This window comes from Vicugna pacos, chromosome 14 (assembly GCF_048564905.1).
Source record: "Vicugna pacos chromosome 14, VicPac4, whole genome shotgun sequence".
Taxonomy (NCBI): Eukaryota; Metazoa; Chordata; class Mammalia; order Artiodactyla; family Camelidae; genus Vicugna; species Vicugna pacos.
Window position 1 is genome coordinate 14,781,094 of NC_133000.1, and position 23,393 is coordinate 14,804,486.

The window sequence follows — 23,393 nt, forward strand, 5'->3', positions numbered from 1 at the left end:
TCTCTGTTTCTAAAATTAAATTAGATGTATACTGGTATAGCCAAGTACAGAATATTATGTGAAAGGTATAATTTGAGGGGTAACTGGAAAGTTGGTTTGGGGAGAATTTGGTATAGTCAGAATTCATCTGTAAAGCCATAATGGCTGGACCTATTTTTTATCATAAGTTTTACAATATTATTTTTTATTTTTAATTGTGATAAAAAACACAGAACATAAAATCTACCATCTTAACTATTTTAAAATGTAGTTAAATAGTATTAGGTATATTCACATTGTTGTGTATAATAGTATTTTAAGGATAGTATTTTTATTGGTTTCCTAAAAACAATACATGTTCATTTATAAATAATTTAAACAACATAGAAAGTTACAGGAAAGTTTTAAAATTTCCTCAGATCCCAAATTTTACCATCAATATTAAATGACCATCATGGTAGGCATATTCTGTGCATTTATACAAACAACATAATCTTATTTAAGAGGAGAAAAGTATCAAATTTAAAATTATTTGAATTTGGTAGTAGTAAGATAAGTTGAAGGAACTGCTAAACTTTTAGAAAAATGTTTCTTTGCAAGATATCTTATTTCCTAAAATATCCAAAGTTTGAAAAATTAAGAGCTTGGAGATTTTTTAAATCTCTCTGTTACCAATTTAGAAATGCCATTAGACCCTCCTATGAAAAAATGTGTTTTTTATTTGTTACATTGTTATTCTTAAAAAGTCAAAGTTTTAATGTTTCTGTTTTATAACCTTAATCCCTTTGGTCATTTGGTCTTGATCTGTATTTTAAAATCCAGTGGTCACAACACACCTTGATTCTCAATTCCTAGGTATTAATTTTGATTCATCACTTGGTTATCTGCTCTTAACTAAGTAGGTTTTTTTTTCCCTACATGGATTCATAGACGCTATGTTTGCCTTTTTCATCAATTTTTGAATGACCCTTATCTAGGTATAATAGTGTGGCGTCATACTGGCTTTGCCTTAAAACTGCAGACATTTTCCCTTTGTTTTCTGGCTTTAAATATTGCTTAGAGGAAGTCTAAGGCCAGCATGATTTCCTCCCTCTTATAAGTTATTTAATTTTTTGCCCAGAGGTCTGAAGATTTTCCTTCATTCTTTATTGTCACTCAACCAGTATATGCCTTGATACTGAATATTATGTCCATTTTTCTTTGAACATTTTATTCTGCAGACTTAGTTGTTTCATGATTTTGTGGAAATTCTCTTCTATTACATCTTTAAGTGCTTTTTCTGATTCATTTGTTGCATCATGTACTCAGGGAGCTGAATCAGGTTATATTTCATGCTGCCTTTGTCTCACTTGCATATTATCTTCTTTGCAGTTACTTTGGTCCACTTTTCTTCTGCATTCACTGCAATTTATTTATTAAATTCATTTGTCAACTGGAATTTATTGAGTGCCAGCAGTGGTAAATAAGATCACATCCCTGCCTTTATGAAGCTATGAAGCTTTTACTTGAGGATAGGGGAGGGAGAAGTTAACAAACACCACAATGTCAGGTAGTGACAATTAGAAGAAACTAAGGTAAGGAAATGGAGGGGTGGGGGAAGGAATTGTCCATTTTAGATACTGCAGTGAGAGCAGGCCTAAGATGACATTTGAGAAGAGACATATATGAAGCTAGGCAGGGAGCTAGGCAAAGACCTGGGCAATCCAGATACAGAGAAGAGAAAACACAAAGGCTTGCTCTGCAGTAGAAAAGCGGTGTGTTCAAGAATGATTAGAACCAAACAGGTAACCAGAAAGTGGTAAGAGATGAGACTAGAGAACTAAATAGGCCAGGTCACAAAAGGAGCTGGAGGCCCTAGAGAGAAGACTGAGTTTTGTTCTATCTAACTGTGATGAGGAGCAAGGAGATGGTATTTGCTTTAGTGGACTCACTCTGGCTACTAACTATTTCAACAGCAATAAACTGAATATAAAGAATTGGTCAAACAGATGCTGTTGAACTGGAAAAGGAAAAAGGGAACAGTGAGACGATAGAGTAACTTCAGGAAGTAGCTACTACCCCTAGTCCTGGATAAATGTGGGAAGACCTTAAGTTACTAGAACCCAGGAGCTAGGAGAGGAGGCTTGGCAGGGCTGGAACTCTGACCTGGGGCGGTGAGGGGCTGCTGCCCCTTTGATGCTGGTACCTCTGAGAGCATACGTTGGGGCTGGTTCTAGGTGAGTGGAAAATAGTTGAAATTTGGGTCAAACCGCTGCTGTCAGGGTGAAGGGCCATACCTGGGGCAGTGCTGGCAGGTGCAGAAAGCTAACAAGGAAGAGCAAGTTCTTTTCCCCTCTTCTTGACCTTTAGTCTTTTTTCTAATGCCCCTTATTGACGGACTGTAGCAAGGAGTCAGCTGATGAAGTAGAAATAGTAGTAGTTTCCAGAGAGTCCCAGTCCCAGCATCATAGAGCATAGTATGGTAGAGTTTATTCTAAGAGATAACAGCTTAATTACTGGCACAAAGAAGAACTAAGGATGATTTCTAGGTTTTTGTCTTGAGCAACTGGGTAAAAAATAATGTCATTTATTGACATGGAGGAAACTTGGGGAGAAGTAAATTGAGGGGAAGAAGAAAATAAATATATTTATTTTGAATGAGCTAACTCTGAGGTCTTTATTAGACTTCTAAGTGTAGTTTCTGGGCAGGCAGCTGGATATGAGGTCAGAGCTCAAAAAGAGGTATTAGGGATAAAAAAAAAATCTTAGGAGTTCTAAGAATACAAGCAATATTTAAAACCAGAAAAATTGGGTAAGATGACCTAGGAGGGAATGAATATTGATGGAGAAGAAAAAAAGTGTGAGGAATATATCTGGGAGTTCCAAACATTTGGGAAGAGAATAATGTTCTGGCAAGAAGGTAATTAGTGATGTCAACTAGAGCAGTTTAGGTGGAGCTGTGGAGACAATCCTAATTGGAATGGACTAAAAAGATAATGTATGGTGATGAGGAAGTGGAAACTCCAAGTTAGACAATCTTTTAAAAGTCTGTTAGAAAGGGGAACAGAAAAATGGGCTCCTATTCACCATGTAAGTAGAAAGGGATACGAGGTCTAGGGTGATGGTATTTTTAGGCTGGGAAATATTACAGTATGCTTATTGATTGGAATAATCCAATAAAGAGGGAGAAACTGAGGATGCAGGAAATAGAGATGATAATCACAGAAGCAGAATCCTTGACTCTACAAGAAAAGATGGGAGCCAAGGCACAAGTAGAGGTGCTTGCCTTACATAAGAGCAGGGATGCTGACCCTTTTAAGGAAAAGAGAGTACAAATGAGTACAGATGAAGGTGGGCTGATAGGTACAGCAAGGGAAATATGAGTTTCTTTTGTGACAGGTTCTATTTATCAATAAAATGAGAGTGTGAAGTGAGGAGCGGGAAATGCGAGAGTCCTAGGAGAGAGGAGATGAGGCATAATCAACTCGAGTTGACCAGGGAACGTGCTGGGATGGCCAGACTTTCCTTTTGGTGAGAATTTGATTTCTAGCCATGCTTATTCCATTTCTTGCTGTTCCAAATTTATTTATTTTGAAATAATAGTAGTATTTCGGCCTTTTGTTGGCTTAGGTTGCAGACATTTTCTTTTTCTGGCTACTTTTGGTGATGTTTTTAAAGGAGTTATTTACCTGTTCTTTGTTTTGTGTAAACTGTTTTGTAAAGTATTTGGGGAGAAAGATTTTGTGATCTGCCTTCATTCCCCACCTTTATCTGAAAATCTAGAATAAATGTTTTTAAATAGACTACACTGCACATTTTTTCATTTCCCCATATATATAGCAACGTAACAGATAAGAAGTCATAAGAATATTATGTATTATTATAATAGCCACTGTTTACTGAATGCCTGTGCACCATACACTATGCTAGGCACTTTACATACATGCTTTCTAAAACACAGCAACCCTACAAGGTAAGTATAGTTGCCATTACTTCCACAAGGAACCTTTTTTACTGGTGGTGTCAGATCACAGAATCTTACTTGAAGCTCGTAGCTTGCCAATATAAACAAAGTAAGAAAAAATTTTTCTCCCTCTTATGTTTGTAAAAAAATTAGCTTGTAAGAGACTGTTCTTTTTGAAGTACAAAATAATAGTTTGCAAAAACGTACCACCCGAACTAAGGGAGATTTTTATGGACAGCTTTTTAACATCAGACTATACCATTAATCTCTTAGTAAGAGAGTTGCTAACTGACGGATTCAAGGAACTTGGTAAATTAATTGAAGTATCCCTTCTCTAACCATCTCCATCATCAGTGAACATGCTGAGAGCCTGCCATGTCAAAATAATTAGTAAATTGTACTAAACCATCACAGCTTTACAAGTTATAGGATATGTATCAGTGTTTGTTTTGGAAACTACATTACTTGGATTCAAATAATATTAAACTTTTCTTTTGGTCAACAGTCTTTATACTCATGTGATGATACAGAAAACATATCATTGGGACATAAACATGTATCTATGCCAAGTAATTGGTTTCTTTTTCTGATTACAAAAGTAGTACATGCAAGTGAAGACAAATTTGAAAATACGTTTAACTGAAATAAAGAAGATATTTTAAAAAGGACAGCAGGAAAAAATAAACAATAATTCCTCTATTTAGAGGTAACTGACTATTGCAGTTGACATATTTCCATGAGCTTTTTAAGCTTATGTAGTTTAAACTATTTGCTTGAGTACACTGCCTTTTTCCATAACAATTTATCAGAAATGTTTCCTCAAGTTATTTAAAACTCTTTAGAAACATTTTCAATGGCTACATAATGACCCTTGTGTGGAGTAGTGTTTCCTTAAGTGGTCATTTAAGCTATTTTCCTTACTTTCTTATAAATAATGTTGCTGTGAGCTTTTTTATGCATAAATCTATTTTAGCATTTCAGATTATTTCCTAAATTAGGATAAATTCCTAGAAATGGGCTAAAAGGCCAATATTTTTAAGCTTCTTCATCTGGTAAAAATTTTGTTGTTAAAAAAAAAATCTCTTTTAATTCTCTGTATACATTTATATTGAAATTAAGCCTACCTTTTAAAATTGAGATTAGTATTTAAATTTAGGCTCAAGTGTTTTTGTTTTGTTTTTATTTTAATAACCTTTAAGGAAAAATCCACTCTTCAAAATATTATTTACTTCTTTTTGTCAGGTTTGAAACTTACACTTAATCTGAGATAGAAGTTCAAATGTATACTTATTTCAGCCTAATGCTTCTATTTTTCAAGGTATTACCATCTCTTTTTTCCTATTTCCAAATACGCTCATCCAATAGTGTTGTCTCCTGGCTCATCATCAGTTTAATCTCACACGTACACCACTAATTCATGGTGTAAGTGTACTCATTCATCTAAGGATAAAAATCTAAATAAAATTACAGGTCAAGGTCATTCTCAAATTTAGCAAATTTGGCACAAGAGTTTAAGAGTGCCAGAATTACTAGTTCAGTTGTGCTAGACTGAAATGCAGAGCATAAGTAGAATAAAGCAGATTCACCCAATTCTAAAATTAAAAATGAGAATGGTGCTGGAATTGCAAAACTTGGGAAAACTTCCAGAAGAAATCTAGACAAAATAAATAAAGGATTACTGCTTTTTAGAAGCTTGTCATTTATTAATTCACTCACCAAATACTGAACATCTTTTATGTGTCAAATACTTGCTAGGTGCTGGAGTCAACAAAAAGACAGAGGCCTGCCCTCCTGGAAGATAACATTCTAGTGGAAGAAACAGACAAAAGCAAATGAACAAATAAATAAAATAGTTATAAGTTGTAATCTAGTCACTTCTATTACTCAGCATTATTTATGTGAGACAAAGAAATGATTTGAGTTCTCTCCCAAGAATTTTTAAAGTGGTACCGAGTAAGAAAAAGTTAAAGATTTAGAATTATTAGGAAATAGATGATCTCAACAGATATTTTATGATTCTGATCATTGTCATTCCCTTGTGCCTTATACCCAGTGCCTCCAAAAAAAAAAAAAAAAAAAAAAAGACAGACTAAAATAAAGTTCATACTCTTTGGCCTGACCTTCAGTACTCTCTCTAATCTAGTCTGACCCAGTCTCAGATGTAGCATGTTATAGTAGAAGGTAAAATGTGCCAAATCTGGGGAGTAAGGAAACCCAGGTTTTAGCAAGTGGCAATGCTAGAAGCGAGATTTCTAATTTTCTTGTGTCAGTTTCCTTTGCAGAATGATAGATTTTGACTAAATAATCTCTAAAATCCCTTCACTTTAAAATCCCTTCACTTTAAAATTCACTGTCTATGCAACTCTCCTTAAAATGTTTCTTCCATTGTGCTCCTATTTATACTGGGGATAGGGAGGAAATGGCGTGAGGAGAATGTAAAGGTTGGAAAGAACAAGATTGATTCCTGTTTGATAGCAATAAAGGATTTGTCGTTTATAATGACTATTTTCTCATGTTATTGAATATTTTTGAAAACATGTTTTTAACATCTCCATGGCATTCCAACATATGGATATACTAAAAATTATTTATCTATGCTTTGATTTTAAACATTGTTTCCCAATGTCTGCAATTATCTAAGGATATTTAGAATCCATACTTGTTTATTAGTATTCGAAACACTATTGCAGGCTCTCTGCCTTGCTCCTTTTGTGGGTAAAAAAGTTACTGTGACTTTTTTGTATCTCTTCTTATCTACCCCAGCCTATACACGGCTTTCTCTTAACATAAAACCTCCACTTTGGACAATGATATACAGCCTGTCCTTTCTCCTTTCTAAAACAGTCTCATCCCTGAGCAAGTTCCATACTTTTGCAGCTCCCCTGAAGCAAAAGGATGTGAATTAAAGCCAACTCCATCAAGTCCAGATAATGTATATTTTTTAGCTTCAACCAAAGCTGAAATCCATGAGATTAAATCTCTACCAGCAGACAAACGGGTAAAGATTCATTGCTGTCAGCTATAACAAAAAATGTGACTTAGCACTAAGTCATATGTTTATGACTATGACATAAGTATGACTTCAGTGATTTTGCAATGATCCTGAACTCGTTGTATGTAGTATTAATTGTTATTACATTGAAACATTAGAACATAAGTATACAATTAGGCATAGTAAAACTTAAGGTAAATTCAGTGAACAACTACACAATCTGTTGATTTACTTTTTTACTTTTTTGTAGTATTTCAATAAATGTCACATTCTGCATTAGCTTTGATACTGCACCCACTGAGTAAAGAGATCAGAGAGGTGGTACACTGCTTTATAATTTTAAAAATATCCTGAGTGAGTTAAAAATCTTTTCAATTTAATAATTTTCGCTTGGGAGAAGAGTAGAACCTCTGTTCTGCCTCTTTTATTGTGAAATTGGTGCAAGTTAAACATCTTTCTTAAAACTTCAAGTTATTTTTAAGCATCTGTACAGCATCAACTTGGAATCCAAAGGAACATTCATATTAACAATTATTTCTACCAATAGCTATGGACGCTGTAGTCACACATAGTAGAATTTTAGTGAAGGGATCTTTGGGGTCACATAATCCAGCTGTCTCATTTTACAGATAGGGAAAGTGAAGCCCAAAAAAGTTTCTGTTACCCACAGCAGTAAACTTGAGTGGCTGAGGGAACGGGGACTCCTAACACTTCCTGTTGGCCTAATGCATGCCAGAGGGTAATGGTTAAAAGAAGAATATGTAGCTAACACAATTGAACAGATTCAAGAAAGAGATCTGATTTGGATCCTAAGTATACAGTTCCCCCTTAAGATTCTGGTTGAGTGATCCATTCCACCTTAATCTATTACCACAGACACAAAAGGGAAGTGCCTTTACACAAATTGATGCTCCTACGCAATAAAACCCAAGGGAGAAGCTAGAGGTCCTTTTGCAGAGCTGCAGTGTTGCACAACTCCTGGGGGGAACATTTATATACATCCATGTGTCCATACTGGTAGCCTCTTGATTGTGCTTCCGAAATGCCATTTACATGCATTACAATGTCAATGGTGCCAAGGAGTTCAGCATAACAGGGACACTGCAAGTGTAAGTTTTGTATATTGAATTAATTTAGGGTAGGCTAATTGCCATAACCCCAAAATGTATAATGGCTCAAGTTTGTTTCTTGCTAAAATAAACAAGTAGTTTAATACTTAGTTTTCAAGGTCTTTCAGTACCTAGGCTTTCAGTACCAAAGTTCCAAGGTCTCCCTGGGGAGTCTTCTCTCTTAAGGGGAGTTTCTAGGGGTGGAGACTCAAAGTAGCACATATAACTTCCACTCTCATTCCATTGGCTGTAACTTAGTCACAAGTCCACAGCTAACTGCAAGGGAGGCTGGGAATAAGCTTTATCTGTATGGCCACGAAGTGAGAACATGGATTTTTGATGTGTAGCTAGCAGCCAGTGCCCACTTGGGTGCTCTCAATCTCCACACACACACACACACTCTCTCTCTCTCTCTGAAGTGGTCACGAATTTAAATTAACTCATATAATTATGCTCCAAATAGAACAAGTTAGTAGTGGAAGAAAAGGCCTCTTATTAAGAACTGTATTCACCTCTACCCTTTCCCTCCTTTAGGCAGAACTAATTGCTAATTAATGCATAACAACAGCCAACTGAAATTTCAAAATGGGAGGAAAAAGCAAATGTTTGCAAGAACTACCTTTATTTACATATGAACATATATGTGTATTAAGAGTCATTCACTCTCTGGCTTCTTTCACCATCTACCCTGTCTTTGGACAGCAATGAATTTTACAACCTATACATAAAAGCTATTTTAAACAGTGTCAAATCAACAGCAGTTTCTAGGTCATTTCCATTCCTTCCTCCATGAAAATGTACAACATTTAGGTTATTATACACACACACACACACACATATAAAAATATATATGGAAAGTAAGGGGTTGGCTTGTTTTTTCTTATCCCATCAACTAGTCAAATTCAGAACTAAGACCATGACTGGGCTGCTTGTTTTAAAGGCACAAGGCCATCAAGTTCCCTTTTAATTACACTACTAGTAAATGATGTTTAAAAAATATTCAACTTTTTACAAAACAAAGATAGCAATTCCACAAGCAGTAAGTTCAGAGGTTTTTTTTCCTTTGAGTAAGTTGCCGTTGTAATCCTCAAACTGTTCCCAGTTACTCGGTTTTTAATAGAAGCTCTGCATGGTTGCACTTCTGAAATCATAAACAGGAAGTGTGATATATAAATGTCAGTAAAACTAAAACTCCATTCTATGGTTTGATGTTTTCCTTCCCCTCATATTTTCAAGTTAATGTCTGATTTTACATGTATTTAGAATGACTACATGAAGGCAAAACTGACTGGTTTTTCTTTGGCAACCTAACAGTTTGAGGTGTGGGGGAAATATGTGGAATAACCTAAATGTTGTACATTTTCATGGAGGAAGGAATGGAAATGACCCAGAAACTGCTATTGGTTTGGCACTGTTAGAAATTGCTTTTATGTATAGGTTGCACAACTTTATTGTTGCCATTAGAAAGGGTAAATCGAGAAAGAGGCCAGAGAGTGAATGACTCTTAATTTAACTATTTGAAAATCCATGATAGAAAACACTCTTAGACTTTGTACACTCTTATTCTGAACCTCAGCAATTCCTTGAATGTGTTCCCCGACATTAATTCCGTTGTGAGACAACTTAGGAGTAGCTTAAGTATTGCAGAACTCCAGGATATTATCTCTGACTCCTTTCTATGAAGAAATTATGGTTCTTTCTATAGTAATAACATTTTCTATATAATGCTATTTCAGGGTCTCTGCTACATGGATATTTCTATGGAAATTCCAAGAAAAGATTAAAACTGACCAGTCCAGACTTTCATACTACATTAAATATTTCTAGGGAAATGGTACCAACATGTAGATGCTTTTGTAACTTTAAAATGTTTTTCTTTAGGAAATTGTTTCTTAATTTATTCTTAAACTGAACACTGAAGGAATACTATTACTCAAAGTCACACAATATATGAGTGAAAAAGAAAAAAAAAAAACAACTTATGTATCTAAACTCTCTTTCAAGGCAGATCACAGTGACCCAGAGAATATGTTTCAAAAGGAGGTAGCCTGCTCATCTATTGAGAGTCTACCTTTTTGCAGCACTTGAGGCACTGCTGAGCAGCAAATACAGTATTGCACACTAGAGGCATTATCTTTTAGTTTAAAATACAACATACACAGAAAAAGGTATGGAAATATGTGAAAAGTAACATGAGTACATTAATCACGTAAAAACAATAAATAATTGCTAAGGGATGTGGAAAATGAAGTAATTTAAAACTAGATTGATAATGGATAGATGTTTACTGGAATAGGCAAATACATAGTTTTTTTTAAGTAGCTCTGGGTTTGGATTGCCAGAGAGAAACAATAACCATTCATTCATTCATCAAACAAAACAGATACCTACAACTTTTCATCAACTGTGGTACTTTTGGATATAGGCTATGGCTTCAAAAAACAGAAGAGATATACATTAACACAAGTCATCCAAACTATTCAGCCCTTAAATGTAGAGTTTGTTTAATGTAAAACTGTCAGGGTCAACATGAATTTCCAGTCCCAAAGCAAATCTTGGCTATGGAACTATATAAATAGAAAACCACATTTAAAGAAGGTTCAATTTTAGAATGTGCTACCCTACATCTTTCTTTAAATAGGAAACGATGAAGTTTGACACTCCTTGAACTAAGAGTTTTTGGAATCTATGTGATATGACTTCTGTAAACAGAAGATTATATCATAAACTATGTTTAGCATTTCATCACTGTCTAATCTAATATGGCTTTGGATTTCCACAGTATGTACAAGTGTCTTCATAGTAGCTAGCAATGGAACATTTATTTAGTACATAATGTATGTTGGACACTGTGTTAAGTGCTCAAATATTTATTACCTCAATACAACAACTCCATGAGGTAAGTATTTTAACCCATTTCACAGATGGGCAAAACTGAGGCCCAAGTTAAGTTACATCTTCAAGACAATGTAGCTGGTAAATGAGCAGAGCTAGGATTTTGAGTTCAGGATCTGATTCCAATGCCAATTTTTTAAACTAATACCCTTCTGCCTCCAAAAGTTACCTAAAGGCAGTAAATAAGTAAACAAATAAAAGTTAATTATTTGAGCTACTCCAGATATTTTGCATTTCTATGTGAATTTTAGGATCAGCTTCTTTTTTTTCTTTAAGCCTACTGGAATTTTGATTTGGATTATATTGAACCTTTAGATCAATTTGGGGGGAACTGACATCTTAACAATATGCACCCATGAACCAGGTAAATCTCCCCAATTATTTAAGTCATCTTTAATTCCTCTTATCAATATTTGCAGTTTTCAGTGTACCAGTCTTTCATGCCCTTTGTCAGGTTTATTCACAAGTATTTCATATTTTTATGCTATTATAAAAGCTCTGTATTTTTTGTATTTCCATTTTTAATTGTTTGCTGCTAGAACATAGAACATAAAGGATTGTTATATATTGATCTTGTATCCTACAATCTTGCTAACCTCACTTATTAGTTCTAGTAGCTTTTTGTCAATTCCACCAAGTGGAATAGATGGAAGATTGTGTCAGTTTTATTTCCTCTTTCCAATCTGAGTATGTTGAAGAAAAGTGGTCAGAGCAGACATCCTTGTGTTGTTCCTGATCTTAGGGGGAAAGCTTGTGGTCTTTCACCCGTATGTATGAGGTTATCTGTAGGTTTTTTGTAGATGTCCTTTATCTGATTGAAGAAGCACCCTTCCATTCCTAGTGCGCTAAGACTTTTAAAATCAGGACTTTGTCAAATTTTTTTTCTGCGCCTATTAAGATGATCAGGTGTTCTTTTTTAGCTTAACATGGTGAATTATACTGATTGATTTTTGAATGTTAAAACTAATCCTGTATTCTTGGGCTAAACCCCACCCAATAATAATATTACCCTTTTATATATTGTTGGATTTTATTTCATAAAATTTTGTTTAGAATTTCTACATCTATGTTCATGAGAGATTGGCTTGACTTTTCTTGTAATGTCTTTGTGTGGTTTGGGTATCAGGGCAATGCTGACCTCAAAGAACAAGTTGCGTAGGATTCCTTCCTTTTCACTTTTCTGGAAGGTTGTGTATAATTGGGATTATTTTTTTCCCTAAATGTTTGGAAGGATTTGTCAGTGAAGCCCTGCGGACCCCAATTTTCTTTGTGGGAATATCTTAAACTAATAATTCAATAGATAAGTGACCATTCAGGTTATCTATTTCTTCTTAAGTGAACTTCAGTAGTTTATGTCTTTCACAGAATTTAGCTATTTCATCTAAGTTGCTGATTTTTTTTTGCCTAAATTTGTTCATAATATTCTATTATCCTTTAAATATATATAGAATCTGTAATGATTCACCGTCTCATTCCTGATTATTGGTCTTCCTGATATGTGTCTTCTCTCTCTTTTTTCTCCTGACCAGTCTGGCTGAAAATTTATCAATTTTACTAATCTCAAAGAACCAGGTTTTGAGTACATAGATATCCTCAATTGATGTTTGTTTTCCATTTCATTGATTTCCACTTTGATCTTTATTATTTCATGGGCTTTTGTGTGTTTGTGTTTAATTTGCTTTCCTTTTCTAGTGTCTGAAGGTGGAAGCTAAGGTCATTGACTTCATATTTTTTGTATTTTCTAATACAGACATTTCATTTATACAAAACTTGATATGTTATATGTTTATTTTCCTTCAGTTCAAGACACTTTCTAATTTCACTTCTGATTCCTTCTTTAATCAGTGTATTATATAGAAGCATGTTATTTTGTTTCTAAGTATTTGGGGATCTTTCCAGTTAGCTTTCTGTTATTGATTTCAAATTTCATTCCTTTGTGATCAGAACCTACACTGTATGACTTGAATCCTTTAAAATGTACTGAGACATGTTTTATGACCTAAAACAGAGGTCAACAAACTTTTTCTATAAAGGGTCAGATAACAAATATTTTCAGCTTTGTGAGCCACAATCTCTGTAAATTTTTTTGAAAGAAATCTTTCAAAAGTGTGAAAACCATTCTTAGTTCATAGGCCAAATCCAGGCTAGATTTGGCCCTAAGGCAATCGTTTATTGAATATGCTCATTATAGCCTAGAATATGCTCATTCTGGGTAAATATTTCATGTACACTTTAAAGAGAATATGTATCTACTATTGGGAGTGGAGTGTCCTAGAAAAGTCAATTAGGTGATATTGGTGGATAGTGTTGTTTAAGTTTACTATATCCTTGCTAAGGTTCAACTTGTTCTAGCAATTATTGAAAGAGAAGTACTGACATCTCTAACTATAATTGTAAATTTCTCTGTTTCACCTTGCATTCTATCAGGTTTTGCTTCACATATTTTGAACCTATTGTTATTTGGGGCAAAAACATTTAAGATTGTTATAAACTCCTGATTAACTGGCCCCTTTATTATTATGAAATGACCTTCTTTATCTCTGGTAATATTCTTTGCTCTGATATCTTACTTTGTTTCTGCATATTAATATAGCCATACCAGTTTTCTTTAGACTGGTGTCAGCATCAGTGTGGTATATCATTTTCTATCCTTTCACTCTTAATGTTTTTGTGTTTTGTATGTAAAGTGTGTCAGACCTTGCTTGTTACTCAATCTGACAATCTCTGCCTGTTAATAAATATTTTTAGATCATTTACATTTAATGTGATTATTGACATGATTAGATTTAAGTCTATCATCTTACTATTTTCTCTTTGGTATATCTGTCCTATGTGTTCCATCTGCTTATTGTTTCTTCCTTGTTTTGCCTTCTTTTGGATTGAACTTTTTTTATTATTCCATTTTTTTCTCATTTGTTGGCTTTTTACCTAATACTGTTTTGTTATTCTACTTGTTGCTTTAGCGTTTGTAGTCTATATAAGTTATCACAGTCTATTTTCAAGTGATATTACACCACTTCACATACAGCAAATATATACTTCTATTTTTCCCCTCCTGGCCATTATGCTATTGCTGTCATATATTTTACTTATGCATGTTGTAAACACTGTAATTCATTATTATTATTTTTATTTAAACAGTTGATTATCTTAAAAGAAAACTAAATAGAAAAAAAAGTACACATTTACCCATGTAGTTCCCTTTTCCAGTGCTCATCATTCCTTTGTATAAATCTGTATGTCCATCTGGTATCATTTCCCTTCTGTCTGAAGGACTTTTTTTAACCTTTCTTGTAGTGCAGTCTGTTGGCAAAATATTGAATTTTCAGAGTTTCTATAATACTCTCAGGTTCAAAGTGGGTAAGCATCAATTAATCTACTACTCTCTGCCATATACTACTATAAATAGCCTTGGCTAAATTGTAGGAGAGAACTGAAAAGCAGTGTATTATCCAACCATGAAATAGCCTCTGAAAATCCAGCTTGGGGCAAGGGGAACTTGTGGTATGCCAGGGTGTTAAAAGCCACTGAGTAAAAATGGATCACTTCTTAGATACCAATTTTACTCAAGAGATTTTGGGAAAAAAATATAAGCATTATATTTATACTAACCATAGGACTGTTATGGTATATAATGCACATTCACTTCAAATTTAAGACAAAACATGAAACTTGAAACTATCTTGGGACCAAGCTTCTAGGGCAATTATTCACTCTTCTCTGCTATTAACCATACTTTTGTGAAAAAATGTGAGGAGCAATGATTTTGGTGATTATTCATTATTTTATTAAAAGTTCTCCTAAAATCGGATGCTGTCAACAAATAGAGGTTTTTTTATTTAATTTAAATATATATTTCTGAATTGACCACTATATCCTGTTATTCAGCTGATGGATCATTTCTTATTGTACCCATGAAAAGTGTACTTGATTCCAAGTTTTTAAAACATCATTATTCCTTTGAAGGACTTTCACTTACCAGTTCTCACTTTTGTGGCCGTCAGTGTGCCTGCATCAATCAGTACCTGCAACACTGTCCAATTTTCTGATTCCAATCCAGGTTAGAATAAGAATTCACATAAATAAGGCTGTTAGAAATAGGCCTAAAATAAAGATAAATAGGCTTGTTATGAAGACCTTACCAGAAAATCCACATCCAAGACTGCATCCTAAGGAAATAAGTAAGGCAAAAATTTAACTATTAGATTGTTCCTTTTACCAGTAGAAAAAAATTGGTAGGAATCAATATAAATACTCCCAAATAAGAAATTGCCTATGGTACATCCTTATATTCTATAGTAGAATGCTTATTCAGCCATTAAAGTATATTATAGTTGAATATTTACTGCTAGGAAATATATATGAATAACAAACAGATGTGAAAATTTAGTAACAGTGAGTTAACAGTGGTTATTTCTGAGTGTGGGATTATTAATTTTTCCTATATCTTGCTCGTTTGTATTTTCTTTAATATCAATTTCTTGTAATAGAAAAACCCAAAGTTTTCAGAAATACTAATTCAACATGAATAAATACTTATTCAAAATAATGAGGTCATCATTTGTTTATTCATTAAGTCAGCAAATATTTGCAGCAATAAGACATAGTCTTTGCCCTCATGACTCTTAATTTTCCGGGAGGGAAAAAGGGCACGATCAACAATCTTGGAAATGTTGTATTCCTTCTTCCTCTTTCATTCCCATTACTTAATTGCCCAGTCATTCCCTCCCTTATTCATCGAGGACTTCAGCATCTGGTTTCCAGTATCCACCTCCCTTGCATGTTCTGCTACTGTGTGCCACTTCAGCATCCATACAGACAACCCATCCAACAGCCTTGAACTCTGACTTCACCATCTTACAACCACTTCATTCAGCCGTCCATACCCAGAGCCACATACCACGAAATTGCTCCACAGTCTTGGACTCCAATATATTGATCTCTGACCACAGCCACTTATCACTCCAGTGTTTTTTTCACTCCATTACTCCCTTCACACCTCCTTTCTTACCTTATTTTAACCTCAGCTATTCCCATTTCTTTCAAACCACAATCTCTCACAGAGCTACATATCATTTCGTATCCTACAGTCCCCAGTACATCAATCCATTGCTAATAACCTTGCTCCCTGGTGAACTCCCTCTCCCATTCCTTACAGCATGTATTTGATATGTTTACTTCAACTCAAACTTGCTACTTCACCTGTGTGCCCTTACCTCTTTTATGTTTCCTTTATCAGAAGAAAATCAAAACTATTAGCTATGAACCTCCCTCACCTTTTTTCTCTACATTTATAAGCTATACCTATAACCATCTTCACCACCTACTTTCTAACCTCAGAGGAAGATCCTTCTGCTTTTGCCAAGTCAGTACCTTTACCTGCACCCTTGATCTATTCCCTCATCTCCTACAGGTCTGGCTTTACCTTTATCCCTCCTGTTTTTAATCTCTCCTCCCTGCTGACTCTCCCCCACATTTTATAAACATGTTAAACTCTCTTCACTATGGAGTCTCCTTCTCTATCCTGTAACCTCCTCCCTACAACTACCATCCTTTATTTCTGCTCTGAAGAAGAGATGAAGAGCCTTGAAATAATAGAAATCTATTGTAACCTTTCTCAACTTTACTGTACTTTTCAACCCAACACAAACAGAATTCTGCCACCATCAGTGCATGAAAAGTGCATTGCAAATGTTCTGGCAAACGTTACTAATAGCAAAACTGCCAAATCCCATTATCTTTTTTAATTTACTTGAACCTGTCTTTATCTTCTGACCCTCCTGACGTCTTTCCTTGTAAACTCCTCTCCCATTGGCTTCTCCAGCACTGAGCTCAGTTGGTGCTTCCTTCCATCCCTCTGCTATTTCTTCTCCTTTTGCTGCCTCCACTTTGCCCATTTACTAATAAGGCTGGTTCTCATTTACTCTCACTGTTTCAGTCTCTATGAGCAATGGTGGCCATTTCCCCCATAATTTTAATGATCACCTATTCAGTGACATCTGCTTCCAGCCCAGGCCTTTCTCCTAAGCCTCAGATGCGTATGTTGAGATCTGTAGTGAACTGCTCTGCATGGATATCCCACTAGCACTTAATCTTCAACATGGCCTCATTGAGCTTCTCCTCTCCCTCTCCCTTCCATTTTCCATCCCACACCCGTACATACAAACACATTCCCAAAAGCCCTATTCTTCCTCCGTTTGTCTCTGTCCTGGTTACCACTGTACTCTACTACCAAGCCAGGAACTAGGGAGTCATTCTAGACTTTTCTCCTGATCTCTATTCTAACCATTACTTCCCTGGTGCAAAATCTCATTATTTCCCTCCATGACGTTGTAAAACCACACAAAAATACTTCCATCTATTTAAAAAATGGTAATAAAATTAAAGCATATTTTATAGCATTCCCTCTAGTATTTAGATTATGAAACAACAACCATGTTACCTCATTAACAAGCCATGAAGGTTTATACAGAAACATGTATAGCTTGCACTGTTTCCAGAGATCAGAAAACTTGTTAATACCCTTGTACCTAATGGTGTATAGCATATGGCAGTTACTGCTTAACTGTCTGTTCACTTTTGAATAAAGTAAATGTGGCATATTTAAAGATACCCATAATAATTATTAAGCTGCATGTTAAACAGTTCAATAAATGATAGGATTCATATATTATTTTATAATTGGGGGGAACAGTTCAAAAGCAAGTCCACAGGTCCAGTTTTAAGGGCAAATAAAAGTTATGCACAAAGTATTTTTACATCAGGTAGTTTAGAAGAAGCTTTGAGCTTTATAATAATTAACAACTGTATATACTACCTTTTTTTTTTTACAACTAAAGTACTAAAATTTAGGAATTTCAATTTTATATAAAGGAAAGGAAATTAGGTGTAAGTGAAGATAGATGGAGAGATAATTAGATTTAGTTACATGCTATAAAAATTTCTTGTCAGGAAAAAGTTTCTTATCTACTATACTAGTAGTTTTGCGGTTTATTAGAAGTATTGCAATTAAGTCATCAGCTTTGGGTTATTTTGCCAATGGCATAAACATCTAATTGTAAAAAAAACACTAGGTTTACAAAAATACATCACCCAAAAGGGGAAAAAAGTTATTTGATTAATTATGTATGATAACTCTCTACTTGGAACACTGAAATGAATTTAATCTTCTGTTTTACTTCAAACTTTTTTTTTCTTTAAGAGTTTCTCTAAAAATTAGGTATATAGTCTGTATATACCATCCCAAGTTCACTGGGTCAAAAGTTAACAGTATGGGGTCATCAAGTAAATTAAATGTTAACAGCAAAAATTAAAGGACTTAAATTAAAAACATAGGGCCTAATCCTATGATGAAGAAAAGTAAGGAAAAAGTGTTCCCACAAGAGCTATAAACTGTTCACCTATTTAAAATAAATTACTTCTTCAGAGCTGCCTTAAAAAGTTAATTTGTTTTAAACACGTAAGCATTTCTTTGCCAAAAGAGAACGTGCTGTATTTTATTCTTCTTATTTCCCTATAGATTTGTTTTACCAGACATAAGTTTTTTACATATTAAGAATAGAAATGTAGCATGAGGCTCAACTGTCATAGAAAACTGGTCACATATCCTTGGTCATATATCCTAGAGACCAAAAGTTCTCAATTTTACTTCTGTTTGCTAAAATGAGTAAGAAATGAATGTCAATAGATTCCTGTCCTCCTCAACTTCCAGGACAAGGCTCATCCCAAGTCAATAAAGTCTCTGAGAAAGCCATGAGTTATAATTTTAAATGCTTTTTATGTAAAGTTTATATATGTCAATGAAAAGTTTATTAAAACCCTTCAATTTTCTTTTGATAAAGGGTCAAGAATAAGATCCATTTCTATTATTTACCAGTCCAGGCCATTATGAAAAAACCAGGAACTGCATCTCTATGTATGTACAAATATATATTCACTACCACAGCCACACATGAATACACGTACGATTGGCTGTGGACATATATTACTTTCCTACTGCTACTATAATAATTAACATGAATTTATTTAGCAGCTTCAAACAACAGAAATTTATTATTTTATAGTTCTGGAGGTAAAAGTCCAAAATGGATCTAAGTGGGCTAAAATCAAGGTGTAGGCAGAGCTACACTCCTTTCTGGAGATGTTAAGGAAGAATTTGGTTTTTTGACTTTTCCAGTTTCTAGAGGTTGCCCTCATTCCTTGGCTCATGGCCCCCTTCTATCTTCAAAGCCAGCAATCTTTCCCACATCTCACCACTCCGACACTGACTATTCTGCTTCCCTCTTCCACATTTAGAAAAACTGTGGAATTACATTGAGCCTACTCAGATAATTAAGAATGATCTATTTTTAGGTCATCTGAGTAACAACCTTAATTCTATAAAACTGTGGAATTACATTGAGCCTACTCAGATAATTAAGAATGATCTATTTTTAGGTCATCTGAGTAACAACCTTAATTCTATCTGCAACTTGAATACCACCTTGGCACATAAAATAACGTATTCAGAGATTCCAGGAATTAGGACATGGATGTCTTTAGGAGAACTATTATTCTGGCCACCATCTTACTCTCTCTTTCTTCAGGATCTCCACTGATCATCATCCATCTCTGAAATTATATGCAAACAGTTCACATATGCACATGACTCTAGAGAAAGGGTCTCTAAATTTTAACAAATTCTCAACATTTAAGAATCACTGGACTAACTCATAGAATAGCAATATTCCACAGAAGGGTAGTTTGGAAGTGTCAACAATGTCAAATGTTAGACTGGCTTTTTAAAATGTGTATATTTTTAGCTTTGATCAGAAACCTGGATATGAGTTGAAAGTTTTTTCTTGTTGTATCTTTCCTCTGTGTTTTTAGTAGTTTTAATCATCCTAATTACATCTCTTTACATTTTGCACTTATAAACATTTTTCCACATTGGTATGCAAACACATATTGGTATTTTTTGATGATGCTCATAGTCAATCCAGTGATTTCCCACAGTTTACTCAATAATCTTACTGCTATTAGACATTTCAACCTAACCCCCCTTTTTTGCTATTATATTTTAAATGCTGGAATGAGCATCTTCCTGCATAGATCTTTTTCCATATTTTGAATTTATTTCACGAGATTCCTGAAATTGGAATTTCAGACAGGAAAGATATGAATATTTCTATAATCCTTTTTATAATTGCTAAATTACTTTCCAAAAGTCTGTTTTAATTTATATTGTGACCAGCCTTTACTCACTCATACCATCAGTGTGAGGAGATTTTTAAAATATCTTTCAGGGTACCCTTTGTGCATCGAAAAGATTATTCAGGGGTCATTTAAATTCTTATCAAACTTGTGAACTAAAAAACTTAGTTCTTCCTTAACTTTTAAATTCAACTTGAAAATCTGGTTATTCTTTGTAAGTTTTGACAACAATCACTTCTAAGGAGGTTTTTAAGGTTTCTTAAATACTTAGCATTTAGAATTCTGTAACTTTTTTTTCTGTATGTACTCAAAGCTTGATTAATAAATCAAACCTCTCCAAGTACTTAAACTCTTTTAAATCTAATAAATTAAACTTACAGATAATGTTAAATTTTTTAAATGTCCCCATACTTTAAACAACCAGAGTTTAAGATTCTCTTCCACCTTTCAAGGTTAACCTGATAAATACTCTAACAGGCTTAATTTTCTTAAATATTACAAGAACTTAAAATACATAGATCACTATAAGAATATATTGCACAGTAACAGGGAATACAGCCAAAATTTTAAATGGAGTGTAATCTTTAAAAATTGTGAATCATGATGTTGTACACCTGAAATTTATTTAATCTTATAAATCAGCTATACCTCAATGAAAAAAAATAGTGGGATATCTATACCAATAAAAGTTAGGTAACTCAAAAAAATAATATAGATCACTCCTAAGCCATTGTAGCATATGCTTGATTTACTAAATCATTCTATATTCAATGTTATATCTTCCTGGGGTTAAAACTTTGACCCATTGGTAAAAATTCTGCCTTCTCAAGCAAAGTTGCCATCCCAGGCATTGAAGTTAATTATCAGAGCCCCCAAAAAGGAGTGAGTTTACTGACATACCTCCCAGATTCAAATTACACATAACCTAATTCTTCATCTACCACTAAGATTGTAGCTAATTTTCATTACTACCTTGTTCGTTTTGCATATCTCTGGACACCTTAAGATCACTGAATTGCATTCTCCATATTTCTGAAGTTCTGTGACTACAGTCACAACGCTAAAGTCATCCTAACAAATGGGATTAATTTTTTATGGAACAAGAGAAGCAAATACTTTAAAAAATAGATTTGTAAGAACTCTGTGGCCCATTAGTCTGTTAAACTCAGCACTTACAGTCTCTTAATAAAACATTCCTCAATTATTGATTTTAAACAGTAATTCAGTAACAATGAGATAGGTTGATGAAAACTTAGGTATTTCCTCTTTATATTCACTTTAAGGTGTCTTCAAATATTCATTCTTTTTTTGTGTTTTTCTTCCTTTGTTACTGTATATTTGTTAACTTCTATTCTTCTTACAGACTTGCCTCTATATATTGAGTATATTAACCCTTTATCTGCTTTATATGTTAAAATATTTTTCAGTTTTTCATGTGTCTTTACTGCTTATAGCAAATTCTTTCCTGTGTATACATTTTTTGTGTAGCTACCAATGTTCTCCAAGGCTCTATGTTGAGCCCTTTCATCATTTTACATACCTCCCTCAGTGATCTCATCTAATCCTACAATTTAAACCACCATCTACAACCAGTTAACCGGTAAATCTACAAACAACATGCAAACCAGATCTTTCCCCTAAAGTCCAGACTTCTAAGTCAAAAATTCAATCCTAATATCCAGTTATCTCTATAGTGAGGTTGGGAGGACATACTTAGCCCACAGGCATATCAAAATCAACATTTCCCATATCAAAATCCATCAAACCTCTTCTGTTTTCCCTATCTCAGGAAATGGTACCAACAACCACCGAGCTGCCCACATCAGAAACCTAGGAGTCATGCTATACACCTCCTTCTCTCTCCTCTCCACATGCAAAAGGCCCCCAAACCTCTTTAGTCTTACCTTCCCAATTTCTCCACCCTTGCTTTCTCTACTCTAGCTGTATGGGCATTGAATTTACTGGTCCTCTCTGCTCTGGCATTAACATACGTTCTTCCTTTGCCTAGAATGGTCTTCCTTTCTTTTTGGCCTAGCTAGTTCCTAAGTCTCAGTTTAAGTGTTCCACTTTAGAAAGGCCTTACTTAACTCTCCAATGTTAGGTCTCCATGGTGTATGCTTTCATGGCATCCTATATTTTTCTACTATAGTACTTATTACAGTTATCACAGTTGTAATGTATGATTATTAACCTAATTATTAACTTAATCCTTGTTTCCATCACTAGACTACACCATAAGGGGAAGAACTGTGCCTGTTTTGTTTACCCGTGTATGCTCAGTATCTTGAACAATACACGACACAGAGTAGTGCTAAATAGTTACCTGGGAATAGCTACATATTAATACTGAGTCAATAAATCCAATCTTTTTTATACTTCATTTCACCATCATTCTAATTCTTTGGTTCAAGTACTTTTTATTTCTTGCCTAGATATTATAATAGCCTCTGCAAGACTTTCTATCACCACCCTTGCATTTTCTCATCTGTTCTCCAGGACCCATGTTAAAATAAATTTCTCAAATATAAATCTGATCATATTACTCATTGGTTTAAGATTTTTCAATTGAATCAATATAAAAGTGACATGCAAGGCCCTTCATGGTTTAACCTCTATCCACTTAATCAGGCTAACCTGTCTCAACTCCTCCAAAGGCACCCAGGCAACAAATCACACAAATTATCTGAATATTCTTGACCATGCCAGGTTCTTTTTGACTCCCCTGTTTTCTTACACTCCAGTGATTCTGCTTAAAATGCTTTCTGTGGCCTATTTCTGCTCTCTCTTTTACACCAGGATAACTCCGATCCTTAAAGGCTTGACTAAGGTATCCTTCAAGACTCCTTCCTAAAAAGCTTTCCTGAGCCACCTATTCCTAACCTGAGTTAAATGTTCTTCCTCTGCATTTCAAATCACAATTTTTTAAAGAATTTATTTTTCTTCAGTTAGACTTTCAGCTCCTTGCTAACAAGGACTACATATTTTTCATCTCTATATATCCAGTTCTGTTATGGACTTTGGTAAATGTCTAGATTTGTTGAATCATTTTGCAACCATCATGGTAAAATTACATCAGCAATAATGGATGCTAAATTTAAACAAGAATTTTGATGAAGAGCAGGATATATCTTCAAGTATTTCCCCACAAATTGCCTATTAATTGCCAGGAAGATAAAACCTAGTAACATACATTGGAAAATTAGGGCCACATATGGACCAGGTGATCAAAATTAACATCCTCAGTGAGGGACATATGGGTATCATGTGCTTCCAGAAGGGATAC

At 34.4% G+C, this 23,393-nt stretch overlaps 2 long non-coding RNA genes across 4 annotated transcripts in view; one reads left to right on the forward strand and one right to left on the reverse strand.

Annotated features, from left to right (window-relative positions):
* The window catches only part of LOC107034146 (uncharacterized), an 85,583-nt gene that overhangs the window by 58,322 nt on the left and 3,868 nt on the right, over positions 1-23,393 (reverse strand). For all 3 annotated transcript variants that reach the window (XR_012079980.1, XR_012079979.1, XR_012079981.1), the window contains 3 exons: positions 14,898-15,021; positions 14,108-14,221; positions 5,639-5,728 (listed from right to left, as the gene is read on the reverse strand). This is a non-coding gene — a long non-coding RNA (uncharacterized lncRNA). The remainder of the gene's footprint in view (positions 1-5,638; positions 5,729-14,107; positions 14,222-14,897; positions 15,022-23,393) is intronic.
* LOC107034144 (uncharacterized) overlaps positions 1-23,393 on the forward strand; it is a 95,464-nt gene that overhangs the window by 6,501 nt on the left and 65,570 nt on the right. The window lies entirely within an intron of this gene.